Below are 16087 nucleotides of genomic sequence, written 5' to 3' on the forward strand. Positions count from 1 at the left end.
ACCCTGGGTCTGGGAGGGGCTTCCACTGCAGCAGGAGGGAGCGAGGTTAGACAGCAAGGAACACAGGCCTCGTCCAGCCTGGGATATCGGAAAACCCTGCCCCCCAAACCTAGCTTACCTTTCAGTTCGGAGGGGCCTGGGAAGGTCCCAGCAGAGGCAGGGCCTGAGGATGAATGAGAGAAACTGTGAGGCTGGGCATGGTGACTCTCGCTTGTAATCCCAGCACTTTGGGAGGCCAAGGTGGGAAGACTGCTTGAGCCCTGGAGTTTGAGACCAGCCTGGGCAACATAGGGAGACACTGTCCCCACTAAAAATTTTAAAAATTAGCTGGGCACGATGGTGCGTACCTATAGTCCCAGCTACTTAGGAGGCTGAGACAGGAAAACTGCTTGAGGCCAGGAGTTCAAGACTGCAGTAAGCTATGATCACACTACTGCACTCGAGACAGGGCAAGACTCTGTCTCAAAAAAAAAAAAAAAAGGAACAGTGAGACGATGACATCAGGAGCCTGGGAAGCCTCCTGCCTAACCCATAGCTACCCCAGTGCCTGCCATGGGCTTCTTACCAGAAAACCCTGCTGGAAACCTGGCCCCAACCTCAGTCTCTCTTCTCGATTCCCTCCTCCCCTGAGGGAACCAAGGTGTCTGCCCCACACTCCAGGACTCCATTCATTCAATGCACACTTAGCAATGCCCACGGAGTGCCTGGCCCTGGATTGAAGGAGTTCCTTCTATCCTAGGGCCCAGGCTGAGGACGCCCCTTCTGTGTCCTGGGTTCCCATGCTGGAGAAGTCCCTCCCATATGTCAGTTCTGGTTTGGGGTGGCCCCTACTTTGGGTTAGGATCCCTGCTGGGGAAGCTCCTGCTGCATGGAGGACCCAAGCCTGGGCCTTGGGCCACAGAAATGGTTCAACCCCATACCCTACCCTGCCCTGCCCCAAAGGGCTGGGGGCATCACACAATTGGCAAAGATCTTTGGGCTGGGGGAGCAAAGAGTAGGGAACACTGCCTCCTTAAGCTTCCCCTGAAGGCTTCGTGGAGAAAGGGACCCTGGAGCTGGCTCCTGAAGGATGAGTAGGAGTCTGAAAGGCAGAGGAGGTGATAAAAGGAATTTCAGGCAGTAAGATACAGGGAAGGTCCAGAAGCGCTGTGGGACGGGGAGGCTGGGCAACGTGGTGAGGAAATTTGAATGTCATGCTTGCATTTCTCTGGAGAGCAATGGGGAGCCATGGAAGGTTATTTAGTGGGGGAAGTGATATGGTCTGAGGCCTGGATGGCTGGGTCCCCACTTCTGCCTCAATCAGGTGTGGTGCCAGGATCTATCAAAAGCCCTAGTCCAGGTCACGTAGCTGTAGGCAGAGGATCTGGGGCTAAAGTCCAGACCCAGACATGACTCCGGGGGTAGATGGGGAGGGGACAGCCAGCCAGCCCACCTGGCAGGGAGGCCTCTGGGTCGCGTCACTCTCTCCCCCAGCTGCTTGCTTGCCTCTGCCTGCTCCCATGGAAACTCTGACATCCAGTCCTGTCTGTAGCTGTACAAGCAGCCAGATGCTGGAGCCAGCAGCTCCGAGGCCTCCTCTCCAACTCCGCCGAGCCCTGCCTCCATCCTGCCACTCTGAATACTATGACCCCAGAGTTGGGTCATGAGGCCACTTTCTGAGGCCACAGCCTAGATGATAAAGCCCAGGTAGAAGGACCCTCCAGCTTAGCTTAGCCCCAGCTTCTCTGGCCCCAGCCCCCTCCCCGCACCATGAGACTCCGGGAGAGGAAATGACTGATGTTGGCTCTGGGCTTTGAAGGATGAACATGGATTTAACTGGTTGGTGGTGGGGAGAGGTGATCAGTCCTGGGCCAAGGGAACAGCATGTGTGAGAGTGTAAAAGCCCTGAATAGTATTCAGGGGAATGAAGAGAATCCAAATAAAATAAACGAACACATGAACTAACTAATCACAGCTAACACTCATTGTGTACCTACTGTGTGACTCAGGCAAAGTTCTGAGTGTCCTCATGAATTATCTCATTTAATCCTCACAACAATCCAGTGACAAAAAAATACTTCATCTTCTCTTTTTACAGATGCAAAAACTAAAGGACAGAGAGGTTAAGTAACTGGCCCAATGTCACACAGCTCATAAAAAGTAGAGCCTGGAGTTGGGCATGGGGGCTCACACCTGTAATCCCAGAACTTTGGGAGGCCAAGGCAGGAGAATTGCTTGAGCTCAGGAGTTTAAGTCCACCTGGGAAACATAGTGAGACTCCCCATCTCTAAAAAAAGGTAGAACCCGGCCGGGCACGGTGGCTCAAGCCTGTAATCCCAGAACTTTGGGAGGCCAAAGCAGGTGGATCACAAGGTCAAGAGATCGAGACCATCCTGGTCAACATGGTGAAACCCCGTCTCTACTAAAAATACAAAAAATTAGCTGGGCATGGTGGCGCGTGCCTGTAATCCCAGCTACTCAGGAGGTTGAGGCAGGAGAATTGCCTGAACCCAGGAGGCGGAGGTTGCGGTGAGCCGAGATCACGCCATTGCACTCCAGCCTGGGTAACAAGAGCGAAACTCCGTCTCAAAAAAAAAAAAAAAAAAAAGTAGAACCTGAATTTGAACCTTGGCTGTGGGCTCCAAAGCCCAGGCTCTTCACCATTCCACCATACAGATGATTTGAGGTGAGGAGGCCTGGCTACGGTCAGACTGAGAAATGCCTTGAATATTAGGATCAGAGATGTGAGTCCTACCTAAAGCTGCTCCCCATTTCCTTCCCCCCTGTTAACTGTTAATAGTGTCTGCATCCCAAATTCTCTGTATGCACTGGACGTAGCACTAGACACACTCCTGGCATTATTTACTCCTGTGACCCTGGAAGGCTGGAACTGCTGCCCCATTTTACTGAGGAGGAGCACTGGGCCCCAGAAAGGTCACATCCATTCTCTAAGGAAACTGGGCTAGAAGTGAAGGAGGTGGGATCTGAACCCAGCTCTGCCCAGTCCCCAAGTGGCTAAATCTCAGTACACCTGGGCTCCCTAAAGACCTCAGCCACCAGCCCTGCCTACTTCCGCTCTACCCCACCTGTGCTGCCTCAACCTAGATGTCATCAGGACAGGCAAGGCTGGGAGCAGAGTGGGCTGCTACGATCGATCGGGGCCTCAGGAGTCCGCTCCAGTGGGCCAAGGCCCCTCGGTCTTACAAATAGGAAACTGGGGTGAGTGGGTAAGCCAGGGCAGTGCCTGAGCTGACTTCAATGGGACTCTGTTCTTAACCTCCACCCCCGGCTGCCTGCCCTAATCCCTTCCTGGAGCCCCTCCCCTGGCGATGTCTCCCCTTTGCACAGAGCCTGCCGCTGTTGGCTAAATCCCAGACCAGATGTGGGTGGGACAGTCTGCACCCCCGCCCCCTACCACCTTCTGAGAGCTGCAGGGTTCCAGGGAGGCTAGCCAGGGCCCCAGGCCTGCTTCCCCATTCCAACTTTCCAGACTGAGGTGCTGATGGCCATGAGGCGAACAATTGGCTCCTGCCAGAGATGGGGTTCCTGGGAGAAGTTCCCATTTCTGAGCGCCTACTACCGGGCAGGCTCTGGGCTAAAAGGCTTGCTTTAAAAATCATGTGGGATTAAGAGGATCTCTCTGCAGTCCAGCTGCATGCGTCCTTATCTCAGCCCTAGCTCTTATTAGCACGAGACCTCCATCCGGTCCTCAGCTTCTTCATCAATGAAATGGGAACTCCAGGCATTACTGATTCCTGTGACCCTGGAAGGCTGGAACTGCTGTCCCATTTTACTGAGGAAGAGCACTAGGTCCCAGAGAGGTCACATCCATTCTCCAAGGTAACCAGGCTAGGAAGTAAAGGGGCTGGGATCTGAGCCCAGCTCTGCACAGCCCAGCTTCACAGAGCATTTGTGAGGATTAAACAAGTTAATTTTGTGTCATGGACTCAGAGCAGTGCTTGGCATATAGGAATGCTAAATAAATATGCCCTATTATAAATATAATCACCTGCTGAGAGCACTGGCTCACACCTGTAATCCCAGCACTTTGGGAGGCCAAAGTGGGTGGATCACCTGAGATCAGAAGTTCGAAACCAGCCTGATCAACATAAAGAAACTCTGTCTCTACAAAAAAATACAAAAATTGGCCGGGCGCGGTGGCTCAAGCCTGTAATCCCAGCACTTTGGGAGGCCGAGGCGGGTGGATCACGAGGTCGAGAGATCGAGACCATCCTGGTCAACATAGTGAAACCCCGTCTCTACTAAAAATACAAAAAACTAGCTGGGCGTGGTGGCGCGTGCCTGTAATCCCAGCTACTTAGGAGGCTGAGGCAGAAGAATTGCCTGAGCCCAGGAGGCGGAGGTTGCGGTGAGCCGAGATCGCGCCATTGCACTCCAGCCTGGGTAACAAGAGCGAAACTCCGTCTCAAAAAAAAAATAATAATAATAATAATAATAATAATACAAAAATTAGCCAGGTGTGGTGGTGGGTCCCTGTAATCCCAGCTACTCAGGAGGCTGAGGCAGGAGAATCCCTTAAGCCCAGAGGCAGAGGTTGCGGTTAGCCAAGATCACGCCATTGCACTCCAGCCTGGGCAACAAGAGTGAAACTCCATCTCAAAAAAAAAATAAAAAACAAAAATAAATAAATAAATATAATCACCATGACACCTCTCAACAGCCCTGTGAGGTTAGTATTATAAACTCCATTTTACAGATCAGAAACTGAGGCTCAGAGAAATGTCATTTGCCCAATTTCACCCAGCCAGCCAGGGCAGGACAGTCCCAGAGCTTGGCCCCAAGCTGAGTGAGTCCAAAGATGAGGACAGCCTCCCGGCTGCTCCAAGCTGAGGCATGGTGTGTACTGGGGTGGAGGTCGGTCCTCCGCACCCCCCAGCCCCTCCTGCCTGACCCCCAGGGGTTCCACCCCCAATCCAGCCCCTGCTGCCACTGCAGGAGGGGGCTCTGCATTCCTGGCTAAGCAGCCGGATTTGCTGTGCTCCAGGAACTATGAAAAGAATGTTTGCCATGAGCAGAGCCGTGGTCGCCTGTCAGGGAGTATGGCCTGGAGTACCCACGCAGAGCTCGGTGGCAGACAGCACAGTGGGAGAGAAGGAGGCTAGACAGAAAGAAGAACTTCCGGGTGGTGGGGGCTGTGGACACTGGACACGTGTGGTGACCAAACAGCTGGCCACCTGGGATCTTTCAGGAGAAGAGAAGTGACCCCTCTACCCCACAATCTAGGTTTCTCCTCACCATAGGCTGTAAGGAGAGGCAGGCTGTCACTGCTGGCCCAGCTCACAGATGGGGTTACAGAGACTAAGAGGAAAACTCACCTGAGGTCACACAGCAGCCAGTGGTAGAATTAAGACCAGAGGTCAGGACACCTAGCTCAGGCCCCACTTCCTCACAGAGGCTTCCTGCCCTCACAGGACCCACTAGGAACCACAATGGTTCTTAGATACTGAAAATATCATCCCTGGCTGGGTGCACTGGCTCACACCTATAATCCCAACACTCTGGGAGGCTGAGGCAGGTGGATCACGAGGTCAGGAGTTCGAGACCAGCCTGGCCAACATGGTGAAACCCTGTCTCTAATAAAAATAAAAAAATTAGCTGGGCGTGGTGGCACATGCCTATAATGTCAGCTACTGGGGAGGCAGAGGCAAGAGAATCACTTAATTCTGGGAAGCAGAGGTTACAGTGAGCCAAGATCACACCACCGCACTCCAGCCTAGGTGACAGTGCAAGACTGCATCTCAAAAAAAAGAGAAAAGAAAAGAAAATTCCGCCAGGCGCGGTGGCTCACGTCTGTAATCCCAACATTTTGGGAGGCCGAGGCAGGTGGATCACGAGGTCAAGAGATCAAGACCATCCTGATCAACATGGTGAAACCCCATCTCTACCAAAAATACAAAAAATTAGCTGGGCATAGTGGCGTGTGCCTGTAGTCCCAGGTACTCAGGAGGCTGAGGCAGGAAAATTGCCTGAACCCAGGAGGTGGAGGATGCGGTGAGCCGAGATCGCGCCATTGCACTCCAGCCTGGGTAACAAGAGGGAAACTCTGTCTCAAAAAAGAAAAAAAGGGCCGGGCGCGGTGGCTCAAGCCTGTAATCCCAGCACTTTGGGAGGCTGAGGCGGGTGGATCACGAGGTCAAGAGATCGAGACCATCCTGGTCAACATGATGAAACCCCGTTTCTACTAAAAATACAAAAAAGTAGCTGGGCATGTTGGCGCGTGCCTGTAATCCCAGCTACTCAGGAGGTTGAGGCAGGAGAATTGCCTGAACCCAGGAGGCGGAGGTTGCGGTGAGCCGAGATCGCGCCATTGCACTCCAGCCTGGGTAACAAGAGCGAAACTCCGTTTCAAAAATAAATAAATTAATTAATTTTTAAAAAAATTCCATCCCAGCCCTCACTGTTCTGGGCTGTCTCTGGGCCTGACCTTCTCATGCCTACTATTCCCCTTTTCCCCCTCCACAGAAAACCCCTTGTGCTATGAAAATGCCCCGCACACTGTAAATGTACAATAATTAAGATTCCATTCCTTTTGGGAGGTGGAGGTGGGCAGATCACTTGAGGTCAGGAGTTCAAGACCAGCCTGACCAACGTGGTGAAACCCTGTCTCTACTAAAAATACAAAAATTAGACAGGCGTGGTGGCTCGTACCTGTAGTCCCAGCCACTGGGGAGGCTGAGGCCAAAGAATCACTTGAACCCAGGAGGTGGAGGTTCCAGTGAGCCAAGATCGTGCCACTGCACTCCAGCCTGGGTGACAGAGCAAGACTCCGTCTCAAAAAAAATAAAGAAATAAAAATAAAGTTGCTGTCCTAATTCCTTCTTATTGGCCAGGCAAGGTGGCTCATGCCTGTAATCCCAGCACTTTGGGAGTCTGAGGCGGGTGGATCACCTGAGGTCAGGAGTGCAAGACCAGCCTGGCCAACATAGTAAAACCCTGTCTCTATTAAAAATACAAAAAAATTAAATTAAATTAAATTAAAAATTAAAAATTAAAAAAATATATACAAAAAAATTAGCCGGTGTGGTGGTGGATGCCTATAATCCCAGCCACTTGGGAGGGTGAGGCAGGAGAATCGTTTGAACCTGGGGGTGGAGGTTGCAGTGAACCAAGATTTCGCCACTGTACTCCAGCCTGGGCAACAAAAGCGAGACTCCATCTCAAAAAAAATTAAAAAAAAAAAAAAATAGAAATCACAGAACCTCAAGTGACAAGGTTCCCTCTGCCCCAGGTCGTTTGAGGGAGGGCAGCCTTTGTGAGGAAGGGGACCTGGGCCTGGGGTCCTGGCTTCTGTTTCGATTCTGTCACTGGCTGCCATGTGACCTCAGGTGAGTTCCTCTCTGAGTCTCTGTATGAGACTCCTCCATGAGCTGGGCCAGTGGTGCCACCTGGCTCTCCCCATGAGACACTAACCCTCTGCCACCCCAACATGTGACTTCTTCTTCCCCTTCCAGAGCCAGGAATCCCAACCCATCCAGGCTGCATGGGGACAGTCAGCCTCCAATTCAAAACTTTCCAAGAATCTGAATGGAAGCAGAGCCAGGTCCTCCCCAGTCCCAACCAGAGAGGCAGAATGAACACTGATCATAAGATCTAGGTGCTACTCATCACACGTGTGACCTGGGACCACTCCTCACCTCTCCGCAGGCAAAACAACTCTGGAGACAAGCACACCATTCCCATTTGAGAGATGGGGAAACTGAGGCACAGAGATGGGAAGTGCTAGGTCTGTCTGACTCCCAATGCCAGCTCCTCTCCACATAGCACATGCTGCCTCACTCAAGATCTGCTGTCCACACCCCACCCACTCTGGAAATGCCCTCAGAACAAAGTGGGCCTGGAATTGTCTTTCTGGGAGCCAGACTTCCATGGCTGGTACCTGGGCACATGTACCCACACATGGCCTCACACACCCACCCAGCCTTCAAGGCTATACTCAGCTGCCAGCTCCCAGTCATCTCAACTTATCAGATCCCAGGGCCAAACCCATGTCTCCCCTGACCTGCCTCCTCTGGGGACAGGCCACAGCCACCCAGGGCAAGGCTCCCAGCCCCAACCGCAACCGGCTTACTTCTTTCCACTTCTTCCTCTCATCTCCATTGCAACTCCCCACTTCATTCCCTGTCACTTTTCTCCTTAAACTCTGCCCAGCCTCCTCTGTGATCTCCCTTGCCTCAAAGATCCCCCCTTCATCCTTGTTCCCCAGAGCAGCCAGAGTGATTCCCAGATTGTATCATTTGCAGCTGACACCCTTTCTCTGGACAGGGTCCTTACAAATCTGATCTCAAAGTCAGGAGCCCTAGCGGGCATGGTGGCTCACACCTGTAATCCTAGCACGATGGGAGGGTGAGGGGGACGTGAGATCACGTGAGGTCAGGAGTTCAAGACCAGCCTGGCCAACATGGAGAAACCCTGTCTCTACTAAAAATACAAAATTAGACAGGCGTGGTGGCACATCGTAGTCCCAGCTACTAGGGAGGCTGAAGCAGGAGAATCGCTTGAACCCAGGAGGCGCAGGTTGTGGTGACCTGAGATCATGCCATTGCACCCCAGCCTGGGCAACGAGAGCAAAACTCCATCTCAAAAAAAATAAAAAAATAAAGAGTCATGAGTCCCTCCCACTCCCCAGTGTGATCCAACAGTGCCCATTACACCCATTACCCACTGTCCCTGAGAGAACCTGCAGCTTCCCCCTCCACACCCCTGCACGAGCTGTGCCGTCAGCTGGGAACACCCTCCCATTCAGCCTTTCCACCCCCACACCTGTCACAATTATCATCCTTGAAAGCCCTGGCCAGCTCACCTCTTAGGTGCCACCTTCCCTGATCTGTACTTCGGCTTGCATGGTGCCCCTCCTGGGGTACCCCATAAGGTACGGTGAGACCACAGCTACACCCCACAGGAGAGACTGTTGTGTCTCTCTCGTTCCTCTGCCCCGACTCTGTAAGTGCCTCCTGCCACAAATGGGACCAGCTCATCTGAGGCCCTACTTCCCTATAAGAGGCGCCCCATCCCTGCCACTGAGGGTTCTGGAGTGGGCTGGGATGCCAGCAGGGCCAGGAAGCTGGGGCTGTGTGTCCTTTAGTTGGGCTCAGGCAGAAGCAGAGAAGGCAGTGGAGTACGGGGGCTCAGACTGACAGCCCTGCTTAGTATCTTTCCCCTCCCTCTTGCTAACAGACACATTCACTTCCATATTTTCTTTCCCTTTCCTCTGAGCCAAAGAGCGGAAATTCTCATTTTCACTGCGGTAGACAAAGTGAAACCAGAGAAAGAGATCCTGGTGAGCGTGTCTGGGTGTGAGCGTATGTGTGTGTGTGCTGTCCTGTCTGAGTATGTCTGGCTGGGCCACGTGGGGCCTGCCATGTGTCTGTAGGAGTTTGGGTGTGTGTGAACTCGTCTGTCTGTGACTTGTGGCGGTGTATGTTTCAGTAGAGGCATGTGTCCGCATGGTTCTAATGAAAGTTTGGGTCACTGTGTGACTGTGTGTGGCTCTCATAAGGGTGCAAGGCTGTCTGTGGCTGGGTGAGTGTGTCTGTGGTTTTTCTTCATTATCATCTGGAGTCATTGTATGTCCAAGGGTTTGTAGGTGTTCACCAGTCCAGTGGGAGGCCAGTGAGGGCACCTATGCCCTGACCGAGACCACCAACCTTGGTGTCTCTCCAGAGATCACCAACTCCTGCCCTGAGGCCCCATTGGCTTGGGGCAGTAAGGATCAGTCAATCTTAGCTCAGTCCCCAGAGAGGGACCCAGGCTGTCTGACCCTCCAGCCATCCAGCTCCACAGCCCTCAGACCTTTCAAAATGTCTAGTACAGCTGCTGGGAGGCTGTCCTTGCTAAGAGGACTCTGCCTCTGCTGGCAGCCTGAGCAAGAGGTGCTGACAGCAGACGGGAGGGAGGATTCCTGGTTGCTCGGGCACCCCAAGAAGGTCAGCCACATGTCTGTGTCAGGAACCCAGCATGGTTTCACACAGGCACACACACATGCACGCACACGTACAACCAGCAAAGTCACAGGAGCCTGCCCTTCCCCATCGCAATAGCGTTCCTGGGCCTCTCTGGCTGAATTGCTTTTCTCTACCTGGAGGACTCCTGAGGCCAGGATGGCTCCAGACCCAGGGCAGAGACACTGGGAGGTTGTGCTGGGATCTCTTGGCCAGGCAGTAGCCCTCACCCCCTGCAAGTCTCCGTCTGGAGCTGGGGGACTGCTGAGCCCCTGACAGGGACATTCCTGGGAACCCGTCTCCAGTTTGGGGCGAGGGGACTGCCAGGGCACCGAGAAGAGGAAGAACTTGAGGGCTGAGGCAAAAAAACCTTACAACTGGGAGGTCTCCAGCAAATCAGCAACGGCAGAGAGGTGGTGGCCGGAGTGGGAGCTGGGGGATGCTAAGGCCCCTCACTCCCTCTTCTCTTCCACCACCCTGCGCAGGCGGCTTCGGCTTCGTTATCCCCAAACTTTACAGGTGGGACGGGAGACCGGGAGGTGGTGACGCGCCCAGAGCCACATCGTCGGGGGTTCCACCCCGGCACCGTCTGAGGCTGAGCCCTTGCTTCTGGGAGAGGAAGGGAGGAGGGGTCTTTACCGGGGTCCTGCCGGGGAGAGAATGGGCGCAGGAAACCGGATGGGCTCCCCCATCCTAGCGCGACCCCCTGGCCCGAGTCCCCCACCGTGTCCGCACCCCAGTGTCCGAGGCGCCTGCCCTGCGGTCCTGCACGGTGCTGGGGAAGCCCAGCCCAGGTCCTGCCCTCGGAGCCCCCCAGCCCGAGCCCCGGTGCCCGCCACCTCGCCTTTACCTGCGGGCGCGGCCGCCGGGCGCCGCTTCCGGCCCTAGAGGGCGGCCCGGGCGGCGCAGGCTCCGGGCAGGGGCGTCCGCGGCTGGGCGGGCGGCGTCGGGGTCCGCGCCGGCGGCGTTCCGCGTCGCTCTGCCGGCCGCCCCTCGCGGCTGCCGGAGTGGGCGGGCGGCGGGAGGGGCGCGGCGGGGCGGGGCCTCCGCCCTCCTCTTTCCACAGCCACGGCCAAGGCCCGCGCCCCGCCCGGCCCCGGACGGCTGCCTCCCTCCCCGACACCCACGCCGCGCCCCCGCCACACGCGCGCTCCCGGGCGGCCCTCCCCCACCCCTCCGGCCCACCTGACCCGCGACTGGCGGCTGGGGAGTCCGCGCAGCCCCTGCCCTCGAGGGCCACCTGCCTGGGGGCACGGACGCGGCCGCTGAGAAGGACGGCCAGGCGCGGTCCTGCCTCGAAGGGGCAGCTCGGGCTGGTGGCCCCCCAGGGAAGAGTCCCCAGAAGGCTGCCTGCAGACGTGACCTCGGGAGGCTGAGCCCGGAGGACTCACAGGGGCCAGTCGTGGTCGGCGCATTCAGGGCTTAGGGCATTGAGCCGGGGTCACAGAGACGGGCAGGCTGAGGCTGGCCAGACCTCGTCCCTGGGAAATGGGGAGCCACGGAAGGCTCTGGAGCAGGGCAGTCACGTGGTCAGATCTGTGCTTTGGAAAGCGCCTCCCTGTGCGGAGGAAGTTAGAGGCAGGTCAGTGAGGAGGCTGCGGGAATATCCTGGCATGGTCCTATGAGGTGGACAGTGAGGCGGAAGGGAAGGGAGGGCCCAGTGTGAGGGGAGTGAGGAGGTGAACTAGGCAGGGTTTGGGCGAGGGGCCCGCGAAGAGGCAGTGTCAAGGACAGTACACAGGCTTTGGGCTACGCCTGGGGGCAGTGAGGACCAAAAGAAGGGAGGTGGACGGATGCAATGAATTGGATGAGTCTGTGGGACTTGCATGGATCTGGAAGGGAAGCGAGAGTTCAGGGATAGCAAGGAGGAGTCTGCGGTTTGCAGATGGCGACTGATGCCACAGAGTGAGCAGTGGGCCCAGGGAGGCGGGCAGGGTGCGGCCAGGACATCAACATTCACGGGGGGACTACAGAGGAAGAGGGGTCAGCAAAGGAGACTGAGAAGGAGGCAGGGGACCGGGAGAGCAGTGTCCCAGCAGGCAAAGGCAGAGTGCTTCTAAAAGGCCAGGGGGGCCCCAGGATGGGCTGTCACAGAAGGACATCCTTTAAGAGAGCAATTAAGGGTTGGAGGTTGGGGTGGGGGCGGAGGCAGTAGCCAGGCAGCAGGGGAGGAGGGGAGGCAGCAAGTGGAGGCGGAAGTGGAGATGAGGTCAGGAGAGGGCTCTGGGGTGAGGGCGTGTGTGTTTGCATGTGTGTATGTGTGGGTGTGCCTACCTGGGTGCCTGTGCGTGTAGGTGGGCGTGGGCCTGTGTAGAGGTATGTGTGCTTGGGTGTGTGAGTGCACGTGTGCATGGGTATGAGGGGCGTGCATGTGTGTGGGTGTGTGGAGGTATGGAAGTCTGTAGTCCTGTGTGTCAGTGTGGGGAGGTATGTGTGTGTGGGGGGGTGTGGCTGTGTGTGTGTGGGTGTGAGTGTGGGTGGCTGTGTGTGGGGTGTGTGTGGCTGTGTGTTGGTGTGGGGGTGTGTGGCTGTGGCTGTGTGGGTGTGGGTAGAAGTGGGGGGGGAGATGGGTGTGGGTGGCTCTGTGTGTGTGTGTGTGTGTGTGTGTGTGTGTGTGTGTTTCTAGATAAGAAAGAGCAGAGCCCTCAGCACGTTCAGGAAAGGAGCAGGGAGGCCCTCAGGCTGTCTTGGGTCAGGGCCCGCCCCCCTCAACCTTCCCCCTCCTGCTGCCTGCCCTCTGAGGGCCTCCCACTTTTCTGTCCCCCTGCCAAGGTACACACCAGCCCCGCCACTCCTCAATGGGGCCTCTCACCCTCACCTACCCTCAGAGCCTGGCCTGCTCCATCCCACCCATCAGAATTAGGGGCGATTATCAGGGGTCTTCGGGTCTGGTCTCCTGGCCTGAACTATAGGGGAGCCAGGCTGAGGTACTGCCCAGAGAAGGGAGGGGGCCTGGCTGGCAGGGCACCTAGGGGGACATGGACTGAGGGGGGATGGCTGAGGCCTGCCCCCGAAGCCAGAGTGGAAACCAGAGCCTGCATGGGGATCTGATGGGGGCTGAGTGTTCAACGGGGCCAGGCTTGGGAGGGGGTGGGAGCTAGGCAGGGGGGACTAACGGTAGACAGCAAAGACCCTGGATTTAGACTGCCTGGTTTCAAATCCAAGTGCCACCACTCACCAGCCACATGCCATTGGGCAAACACTTAACCTCTGGTGCCTCAGTTTCCCCATCTGGGAAACTCTTCTAGGCATGTTGTGAGGATCACAGTCAATCCATGCAGAGCACTTCACTCTGAGTGTGAGCTGTTCAGACAGAAGGGAGGGAGGGCTGCGTGAAGCAGGGCCTGGTGGCACAGCGGTCCAGGGAGAAGCACACTGTGTGGGCAACGGGCTCCCACAGGCTTCACACCCACACTCAGACACAAAGTCACCCGACCCCCTGCTCAAATCCCACCCCTGGGTCTCCTGACTGACTCTTTACACTTTTCCTGGGGTCCTCAGGCCTGATTCTATGTGGTATACACCTGTCCCAACCCCCTCCCTTGCCCCCCAACCCCTGCCCCACCTGCCCCTGCCCAGTGCCCTTCAGGGAGGGAGGACGCCAAGTCTAAGTCTTGTCCTGTGGCCAGATCCTGTGGCCCTGGTGTTCATTGGCCATCAGGCACATCCCTAACCCCGACCCCGAGGGGGGCCTCAGCTCCCCATCCCCCAGTAGAGGCTGACAGCTGTGCCATGACCTTGCGACCGCTGTCTCCTTGTCCACCAGCTATTTGCTCAAAGTCGTGGACTCTTACACCAAGGCTCATCTCTTGGCTAGACAAGGCCAAACTCCCAGGCTCCTGCCGGGGGCTTCCACCTGGGCCTGTCTCTGGTGGTGTCTGGATATCAGTGGGTCAGCTCTGCCTATGATCACCTGCTGTGTGGCCTTGGGCAAGTTTCTGCCCCTCTCTGAGCTTCAGTTCCCTCAGCCACAACAATCAGAAGCTGACCAGCGAGGCTTCAAGAACTGTTCTAGGCCCGGGCAGGGTATCAAATGGGGTGGATGGTTAAACTGAACCAGACGCAGCATATAACTTGCTTAGCATGGCCCTGGCAGAGTCAGCACTGGCACCAGCCTGGTGGTTCAGACAGTGGGCTGAGGAGTCAAGCAGACCCAGGTTTGGATCCCAGTGCTGCCTCTCTGTAGCTGTGGGCAAGTGACCTCATTTCTCTAAAACCTCAAATTCCTCCTTTATGAAAGGGGGATAACAGCCCATAATGACGGACAGCAAACATGCTCAGGGCTCTTGCCCCATGCCGGCACTATTCCGAGCACTTTATGTGGATTAACTCATTTAATCCTTACAGCAGCTCTTTGAGGTTGGTCTCCTTATTGTCCCCACTTGTAGATGGGAAAACTGAGCACAGAGGGCTTAACTCACTCACTCATGGTCACATGGGAAGTGAGTGAGCTGGGATGTGGCTCCAGGCAACCTGGCTCAACATCTTCCATTGTACCATTGTGCTATCGGGTCTCTTAAAAGAGATAGTGCACTCTCTCCACCAGGAGAAAATACCAGAAGACACCCATCTGCAAACCATGAAGGGGTCTTTGCCAAGAACCTGACCATGCTGGCACCCTGATCTCAGACTTCCAGCGTCCAGAACGATGAGAAATAAATGTTTAAACCAAAAAAGAGAGAGAGAGAGAATAATAAAGAGCTTAATACAAGCTTGGCACATAGTAATGGCCCAATAATAGTTGGGGATTTAATAATAATAAATGTAGCCAGGCACAGTGGCTCACACCTGTAATCCCAGCACTTTGGGAGGCTGAGGCTGGCGGATCTCCTGAGAGGGAGTTTGAGACTGGCCTGACCAACATGGAAAAACCCCGTCTCTTACTAAAAATACAAAATTAGCTGGGCGTGGTGGCACATGCCTGTAATGCCAGCTACTTGGGAGGCTGAGGCCAGAAAATCACCTGAACCTGGGAGACAGAGATCGTGGTGAGCCAAGATCACACCATTGCTCTTCAGCCTGGGCAAAGAGTGAAACTTCATCTCAAAAATAATAATAATAATAACAATAATAATACATATTAGGACCAGGTGTAGTGGCTTGTTCCTGCAGTCCCAGAAATTTGGGAGGCTGGAGCAGGAAGATCACTGGTGCCCAGGAGTTTGAGACTGTCCTAGGCAACATAGTGAGACCCTGTTTCTAAGTAAATTATCTGGATGTGGTGGCACACATCTGGAATCCCAGCTACTCAGGAGGCTGAGGTGGGAGGATTCCTTGAGCCCAGGAGTTTGAGGCTACAGTGATATATGATCATGTCACTGAACTTCAGACAGGGTAATAAAGTGAGACCCTGTCTCTAACAATAACAATAATAACAATATTAGTAATTCAGTTGAGTGTGGTGACTCACACCTGTAACCCAGCACTTTGGGAGGCCAAGGTGGGTAGATCATTTGAGGTAAGGAGTTCAAGATCAGCCTGGCCAACATGATGAAACCCCGTCTCTACTAAAAATACGGAAATTAGTCCAGTGTGGTTGTGGGCGCCTATAGTCCCAGCTACACGGGAGGCTGAGGCAGGAGAATCGCCTGAACGTGGGAGGCGAAGATTGCAGTGACCCGTTAGCACCATTGCACTCCAGCCAAGGCAACAGAACGAGACTCTGTCTCCAAAAATAATAATAATAATAATAATAATGTTAGTAACCCTTGTTACTATTACCTTATTTTCCTATTCCTTCTAAATTTCCATTGATCTACCAATAAGAAAACCCTCTGGGGCCCCAACCACCCCAGGTTGGAGCTTAGGAGGACCTGAATGGGACCCTCCTTTGGCCCCTCTTCTGTCTGGCTGGAAGGGATATGTGCGCAGATGTGTGGCTCAGGATGTGGAGATAGTCTGGGGAGGAGGTGTGGTGCTGGTGAATTCCTGTTCCACCAGGGTGGCCCTTCACTCCCCACATCTGCGGGAGTGCTAAACTCCTGCTTCTGAGATTCCTGGGAAGTCCTTCCCTCTGTCTAGCTCTCCTTCCTTCTTTTCAGTTGCCAGCAGCCTCTCCTCCCAGGCAGGGGTGATGGAGACTCCTCCTGCATCCCCACCATTCTCCATACTTCCACTCCAGGGGATCTCTTGGCCTCACCCTCAAAAAT

General features: G+C 55.0%; 1 protein-coding gene across 2 annotated transcripts in view; it reads right to left on the reverse strand.

The window, feature by feature from the left end:
* COL8A2 (collagen type VIII alpha 2 chain) overlaps positions 1–10947 on the reverse strand; it is a 32125-nt gene extending 21178 nt beyond the window's left edge. The window contains exons 1-2 of one of the 2 annotated variants that reach the window (XM_039473826.2): positions 10789–10947; positions 119–163 (exon numbers count right to left, since the gene is read on the reverse strand). The gene's annotated coding sequence lies outside the window, so the exon portion shown is untranslated. Of the gene's footprint in view, positions 1–118; positions 164–10313; positions 10641–10788 lie in introns of those variants that run through there. The other variant, XM_003937507.3, reaches the window with a different exon arrangement.
* Between the last annotated feature and the right edge of the window lie 5140 nt (positions 10948–16087).

This window comes from Saimiri boliviensis, chromosome 11 (assembly GCF_048565385.1).
Source record: "Saimiri boliviensis isolate mSaiBol1 chromosome 11, mSaiBol1.pri, whole genome shotgun sequence".
NCBI lineage: Eukaryota > Metazoa > Chordata > Mammalia > Primates > Cebidae > Saimiri > Saimiri boliviensis.